Source organism: Octopus bimaculoides, chromosome 4 (genome assembly GCF_001194135.2).
Source record: "Octopus bimaculoides isolate UCB-OBI-ISO-001 chromosome 4, ASM119413v2, whole genome shotgun sequence".
NCBI lineage: Eukaryota > Metazoa > Mollusca > Cephalopoda > Octopoda > Octopodidae > Octopus > Octopus bimaculoides.
This window is the reverse complement of record NC_068984.1, coordinates 140,291,999-140,299,910: the sequence shown is the minus strand read 5'-3', so window position 1 is coordinate 140,299,910 and position 7,912 is coordinate 140,291,999. Positions and strand designations below refer to the sequence as shown.

The window sequence follows — 7,912 nt, the reverse complement described above, 5'->3', positions numbered from 1 at the left end:
AGAGAGAGAGAGAGAGAGAGAGAGAGAGAGAGAGAGAGAGAGAGAGAGATAGGGAGAGATTAAAGTTTTGAATAAGATCTTATATTTCAGAATCTTACATTTCAGAATCATATAGTATACGAGAAAGAATTTCCAATATATATTCGATTAATTTTCTTGTATACACAATCGATTAAGAACGAGAGTAAAATCCGGTTTCGCCAAAGTTAACAAATACTACAACGATAGATGATTTGGTTTTTAGTCTTTGTTGTCCTTCAGAACAATTCTGATATGACAAATTAAAGAAATGACGTTGGAAATATTTGCTGGAGACGAAAATCGTAATTTTTCATTCGAAAGTTTTCCAAGTCATCTCAGTAAAAACGAGCTTTACACGCTCTGACGTACATTGTAGAAACAAATACCTTCTAAACACACACATATACAGACATATGCAAACATTTACATTACATTGTATTTAAACATCGAAGTCTCCTTTCCAACATGGACTAGTTTTAACACGGAGATGGATGGAACTCTGCTACAGTGGCGAGAACTGGGTTTGTCAGTTCCTGACACAGCTGAGAATAGACGGAAGCAGAGAATATGGGGCAATCTGCACTCAGGTGTTACTTTCAACTCTCTTTTTGGTCAATCTGATCAATTTTCAAGGTGTCTCCCACTTTCTGCAAGTGCAAAATTCTCAGGGGACTGAATTCATACCCTGCCTGTGTCCATCATTGGTGGTTTACTCAATCTCGCATCTTCATTGCTCTCGGAGTTGGAGCCGACGTCTGCAGGTGACTGAGATATCACTGTGTAGGCCCCTCCGACTCCACAACCCTTCATGGTTTGTCCTGCCGCCTGAATGCTGGTTGTTTCGCTCGTCACACTGAGCTAAGCTTAGCCATTACGCGGGCCAGGGCTCGGGTTAATATCCCCTCTGTTCTGGAGCCGGCGGGATTATCCAGAAGTGATGGGTAGAGACCAAATGGTCTTACTCTCTGTCCTTGGGTAAGAGGTAGGTGCCTCATTTGGGATGCCACATTCTGCAACGCCTTTGTTCCCTCCCACATCCTGGAAACTGCGGTAAATGGAAGGGTCACTGCTTCTGTTGCCGAACGGAACAAAATCCTTTAGTATCGGGAATCGAAACCAAAAGTTTACGATCATGAGCGCAACACCTCTAATTACTCGGCCACGCGCCTCCGAACTCTAAAGGCACCAACTTATTTTCTTGAAATTCATTCAATGTTAAAACGATTGTATTGTTGTCTCCTGTATACATCATGGCATCTTAAAATTAAAGTTTTTTTCATGTTACTCTTAATTAAATCCTTATAAGTTATTTAAATGTTTTCCAATCCTCGTTATACAAGCGTTTTTGAAATGAAAGTATTTTTCTTTCTGTAATAAACAATTCTTTGTTTTCGTTCCGGCATTTCACGTAAACTATAGTGCTTTATATTTTCCCAATTTCTTCGCATTCACGTCGTATTTCTCACACCCAGTCTAAGATAATTCGGGATTGTTTTTAATCGGATTACGAACGAGATGGAAGTATTATGTTGGAAAGAAAGTCCTGTCGCATTTCAAGATAAAGAATGATTTCTTTGGTCTTAATTGATATGTTTAATCGTGATGATATTACTCTTCATTATTATTTACATAATCCTAGCTATTTGGCAAATTGTCGATTTTAAGGTGTAAAATTCTTCAGGTTTCGAAGTAAAGCAACACTCGATATCATATTTTAACTCTTCACACTTTATAAGCTGCTTTTCTCTAAATGATGTTGCAATGGTCTGAAAAGATGGATAGTCCGATGGAATAAGGTCAGCAAAGTAAGGAGGATGAGACAAAACCTCAATATTTAATGTTATAATCTTTTCCTGTGCAATTTGGGCAATATGTGGTTTTGCGTTATTGTGTAAGAACAAACTTTTTACGATTGAGCAATGATGGACGACTTTTCTGCAAAAGTTTGTGTAATGCTTCCACTTGACGACAAACGCTAGAGGACTTTGTTCACATGAGAATTTCGGTTGTGTTGCTGGCAAGATATCTAAGCAACCCGATAAGATAGGCAATTCTGGAAGGCCATCAATTATAATTAAAGTGAATGAAGGCCGACTTGGAGCTAAACAACAACAATTTGGGGTAATTTTTCATTCGAAAGTTTTGCAACAATAATTACAGTAAAAACTAGCTTTACGCCCTCTGACATACTTTATATGGAAACAAACATCTCTTAAACACACACATATACAGACATATACAAACATTTACACTACGTACAATTTAACCGGTACGGTTTTAGGATCTTTGTGTTTTTCGACACTGTTTACAATTATCTTTAAAATAATTTTTTAATGTATCATATAGATGTAATTTTTGATGCTGAATCCGAATTTGTTATTCATTTATTCCAGAAAAAATTCGCAAAAATGTTACAGGTCTTCAAAATTTGATAATTTTCAGAATTTTCAGCCAATCAGAAAACAGCGCGTTCGTTGTATATAAAAACATTAAACTAGCAACAGTAAACTGAAAAATACGAAAACATTCGCGAGCAAATTAAATATTTAAAAGCTACGAACAAACCAACAGGAGTTGCTAGAAATAACAGTCAAAACATTAAAATATACACGAGCAAAGTTAACATTAAAACATTCATGAGCAAATTATATATGTTAAAGCTATGAACAAACCAACAGGAGTTGCTAGAAATAACAGTCAAAGGATTAAAATATACACGAGCAAAGTTAACATTAAAACATTCGTGAGCAAAGTAAATATTTTAAAGCTACGAACAAACCAACAGGAGTTGCTAGAAATAACAGTCAAAATATTGTTTAAAACAGACATTTATTACTTTAAAAAATCCAAGAACAAAAGTTTGCACTACACTCTAGGATTTTAGGGTGTGAGTCCCATCTGTTATAAATAGAATTATAGAACAAGTGGTGGTTACACTCCTTGTGCGTAAGCGCAGCATCTTTGGTTACTATAGAAACAAACTTCTTAGCCACGGTGATGTCTAAAATACCCGCTTCTGATTGGGTAAAGTACCCAAATTTTGCAAACTTTAAAGGCCAATAACCTTTTAATTATGGATTTATAGGGAAAATGAATTTCATTTTCTTAATCAGCATACAAAACTTAATCCATATGCCAAATTTGAAAACAATTGGAACACAATTTTAAACAGTGACGTAAACCACAAAGATCCGGGTTTTATTATTAACGTTAATAAACGCTGTGAGCTGGCAGAATCGTTAGCACACCGGGCGAAATGCTTGGTGGCATTTCGTCCGTCTTTACGTTCTGAGTTCAAGTTGTAACTCTGCCGAGGTCGACTTTGCCTTTCATCTTTTGGGGATCGATAAATTAAGTACCAGTAGAACACTGGGGTTGGTGTAATCGACTATTCTCCTCCCCCAAAATTTCAGGCCTTGTGCCTTTAGTAGAAAGGATCATTAGCGTAAATATCAAATTGCTTGATTAGTGATAGCAAAAATAGAACTGGTAATAATATGCATAAGTTTGACGCGCGACTTCGTGTTTGGTGGTGGCTAAGTTGGTAAAGAGTAGTAATCCTTATCCTTAGGTCGGTGGCTCAAATCCATCCCCCATCAACCAAATTTACCCCTCTCCTGTATTTCCTTACATAATTATTTATTCTCCCGTGTCTTCTGTGTTCGGTTTGAGCGTGTTTTAGATTCTTCAATTCGTGCTGAATGTTCACGAATGTATACATATCGATGTATATGTGTGTGTAAAAAATAAACAAGTTCAATTCTATACACAAGTACATAGGTGTAGGAGTGGCTGTGTGGTAAGTAGCTTGCTTACGAACCATATGGTTCCGGTTTCAGTCCCATTGCGTGGAACCTTGCGCAAGTGTCTTCTACTATAGCCTCGGGCCAACCAAAGCCTTGTGAGTGGATTTGGTGGACGGAAACTGAAAGAAGCCCGTCGTATATATGTATATAATGTATATATATATATATATATATATATATATATATATATATATATATATATATATATGTGTGTGTGTGTGTATATGTGTCTGTGTTTGTCCCCCCAACATTGCTTGACAACCGATGCTGGTGTGTTTACATCCCCGTAACTTAGCGGTTCGGCAAAAGAGAACGATAAAATAAGTATTAAGCTCACAAAGAATAAGTCCTGGGGTCGATTTGCTCAACTAAAGGTGGTGCTCCAGCATGGCCACAGTCAAATGACTGAAACAAGTAAAAGAGTAAGTATAATCTCAATCTGAAGAGACAGAGGGATGTACTGGTAGACTTTGGGGTCACTTGTGCGACAATGGAAGTGGGTGGCGAGACCTTCGCGATGTTGTTTATTGGTATAACAGTTTTCTCGTTCCGTGGTGATAGGCCCCTCATCTGGGATGCCAAATGCCGTGACACCTTCTTCAGCAGCATCTTGGTGTCGTCAGCTATCAGCCCAGGCTCCGCTACTCGTCAGGCTGAGAAAAGCAAACTGTCAAGGTATCGGTCGGTCTCTGGGAAGTTTTCGGTCGAGCTTGAGGCAGTTGAGACCTCTGGTGTTCTTGGCCCTCGGATCATATCTTTGCTCACTGCAGAGATTGCTGTCCGGAAGTGCGAGCCTCATCGCAGCACATTTTCCTTGCTATCCTATGGGGCAACACCATATCCATTTTGTCTGCTGGTGCCATGAGAAATGTTTCTATATTGTGAAAAACAAAATTCTCCTTTAACCCATCAAGCACAATATAAGATTATTCAATACCGTTACTATATTCCCAGAAGCTATTGGTATTCTGCCAACTCTAGTGTGGTCGTCGATACTTGGTGGCGGTTGGGAAGCTTGTATTGTGGTTCTTTTGGGCAGGATGTATGGAGATCCCCTTCTCTCTCGTCTCGTGTCTTGGAATTTGGTTTTTCTGATTGTAGCAATAAATTCAAATTATTTATCCCGTTCATAATTGAATATAGCTTTTGCATCGGAATTCCTTGAGGGTTTGCAAAGTAGAAGGAGAAAATAAATCAATTTTCTCCAACGCAGTTTTGTGCAGACTTACCTCCCTTATATATTGAGAAAGGGGCGTTGAGTTTACCGATTGGTGGCGTGTTGTTAAAAAAAAATATTCATGTTTTCCAATACTAATGGTTATAAAAATCAACGTTACACAGAAACACGCTCTCATATACTTATGCGCTCAGAGCCAACATTCGTATCTGTGATAGAAACATAAATCTCGTAAACACACAAGCATATAGAGACTTGTATACAAATGTCACACACCATTTGATAGTCTGGTTTTATCATCAACGTAACAAAGGAAGAATGTCGATAGAGTAATAGCAAAAACAGAAGATTTAAAATAAGTAACTTTGAGCTTATCTGGCGTGTTCTCGCGATAGCTCAGTTGGTAGAGCGGAGGACTGTAGTGAGTTGTTAAAATCTGTAATCCTTAGGTCGGTGGTTCGAATCCGTCTCGCGAGATCCGTTTTTGCTTTTTCTCACGCTACTGTAGTGATTAATCAAAAACTGTTATCCTTATGTCGGTGGTTCGAATCCGTCTCGCGAGATTTTCTTTTTGTTCCTTATACATGCATTATATCTACGTTGTTTCTGTTACGTCTCGTATTTTCTTCTGTTACTGATCAAATGTTGCCGAGGTTTTAATGCTTTAAATCGTTCGCAAGATTTCTGTTACTTATTAATAACGTGTTCTCGCAATAGCTCAGTTTGTAGAGCGGAGGACTGTAATGGTTTATTAAGAATTATTATCCTTAAGTCGGTGGTTTGAATCCGTCGCACGAGATAATTGTTTTTTGTTTTTATTCGTAATATATACTTATTTTATTTTGATAATGCAGCGAGCTGGCAGAATCGTTAGCACAGCGGACAGAAGGCTTAGCGGCTTTTGTTGGTTGTTATGCATTCATCCTTTCAGGTCGATGAAATAAATACCAATTTAGCACTGGGGTCGATGTAATCGATTAGTCCATTTCCCCCAGATTCCTGGCCTTGTGTCTATAAGAAGAATTATTAGCAGAAGAAAGGCAGCAAACTAGAATTGTTGGCGCGCTGGAAAAAAAATTAGCAGCATTTCGTTCGTGTTTATGTTGAGATCGGCGTTGCCTTTCATCCTTTCGGGATCGATAAATAAGTACCAGCTACGCATTGGGTTCGATGTAATCGACTGAATCCTCTGCTAAAGAAAATTTCAGGCCTTGTGCCAGAATTTGAAACCATTCCTGATAAAAGAAAGTAACAAATCACATGATTAACGAAAACAAAAAACAGAACTGGTGATAATATATACTATTTTGATCGTCGGTGTTACGTTCTCGCGATAGCTCAGTTGGTAGAGCGGAGGACTGTAGTGCGTTGTTAAAATCTGTAATCCTTAGGTCGGTGGTTCGAATCCGTCTCGCGAGATCCGTTTTAGTTATTTTTTTTTTGCCTTCACTCTCATAGTCGTTGTATTCTACTTGTTTCTGTTACTGATCAAATGTTGACGAGGTTTCCATGCATTACAGTTTTTCAAGTCGATGGTATCATTCGTTTACCGATAAGGCAGCGAGCTTGCAGAATCGCTAGCATCCCGAGCAAAATGTTTAGCGGCATTTTGTTCGTCTTTACGTTCTGAGTTCAAATTCTGTCGAGGTCGAATTTCCTTTTTATTCTTACGGGATCGATACAATAACTACCAGTTGATCAATGGGGTCAATTACATCGACTTGCCCCTCTCCTTAAATTTTCTGACCTTGTGCTAAAATTTGAAGCCAGTATCCGTCTACCTGTGACAGAGACTGCCAAGTCTACAAAATGTATGTAAACGTAGAGAATTGCTGTATAATTTCGAAGAAATCGGGAACATAAAAACATCATAGTTTTCTAGAAATACCGAAACGAAAAGGAGGTGGTACTGCAGTAAAGTCAAACAGGAAATTTCTACTGATTTTTATACATCATTATGTTTTACAATTAATATATTTCTAACTCTTTTAATGAAATACTTCGAAATTATCTTCATGTCTTTTTCTCGTAATACACACTTTAAAAATGGAAGTATTGTTTCACTTTTAAGCATCTTAAAAATCAATGCTTTTCAATGTTGCTTCAATTTGTATACTTATAAGTTATTTAAATGGTTTTCAGTCCTCCTCATATCCGTGCCTTTAAAATAAAAGATTATTCTTTCTCATTAATAAACAATACTCTGTTTTCGTTTCGGCATTTCACGTAAACTATAGAGTTTTATACAATCCCATTTCATCAATATTACACCATGTTTCTCCACATTTACCCTAAGGTAATTCACGTATGTCTTTCTTTCCCCGTCAGATTCTGAAAAGGAATGAAAATATTAAATTGGAAAGAAAGTCCTGTCTCATTAATAAAGAATGAAATGTTTCTTTTGTGTTAATTGATGTATTTAATCAAGATAATAATTTCTCTTCTTTATTGATAACATGATCCCATCTACTCGGCAAACTGTTGATCCCTCGAGTGTAATTTTCTTCAGGTCTCAAAGGATCACTTAATATCATTTTTAACCTGTCACAGTTAATAAACTGTTTTCCCTTCATATAATGTTGCAGTGGTCTGAAAAGATGGATAGCCAGATGTAGCAAGGCCAGGAAAGCAAGGAGCATGAGGTTATACTTCCATATTTAGTGCCGGAACCTTTTCCTGTGTGACCCAGGCAGTGTGCGTGTCTTATATCATCACGTAAGAAGAGCACATGAAGGGGTGTGGCTTGGTGGTTAAAGAATTCGCTTACACACCTACGTCCTTCTGTCAATTAACCAAAATATTCCTTCGTTACATCGCTTATCTTTTTTTTTTTTAATCCTTTACTTGTTTCGGTCATTAGACACCGGCCATGCTGGGACACCACCTTGAAGAATTTTTAGTAGAATGA

The 7,912-nt window shown here is 37.7% G+C and overlaps 2 non-coding genes across 2 annotated transcripts; both read left to right on the top strand.

Annotated features, from left to right (window-relative positions):
- Positions 1-5,389: 5,389 nt before the first annotated feature.
- Positions 5,390-5,481, top strand: Trnay-gua (transfer RNA tyrosine (anticodon GUA)). Its single transcript is given in 2 exon segments — positions 5,390-5,426; positions 5,446-5,481. It is a non-coding gene; the product is annotated as a tRNA-Tyr (tRNA).
- An 850-nt stretch (positions 5,482-6,331) lies between these two features.
- Positions 6,332-6,423, top strand: Trnay-gua (transfer RNA tyrosine (anticodon GUA)). The gene is given in 2 exon segments: positions 6,332-6,368; positions 6,388-6,423. It is a non-coding gene; the product is annotated as a tRNA-Tyr (tRNA).
- Positions 6,424-7,912: the final 1,489 nt, after the last annotated feature.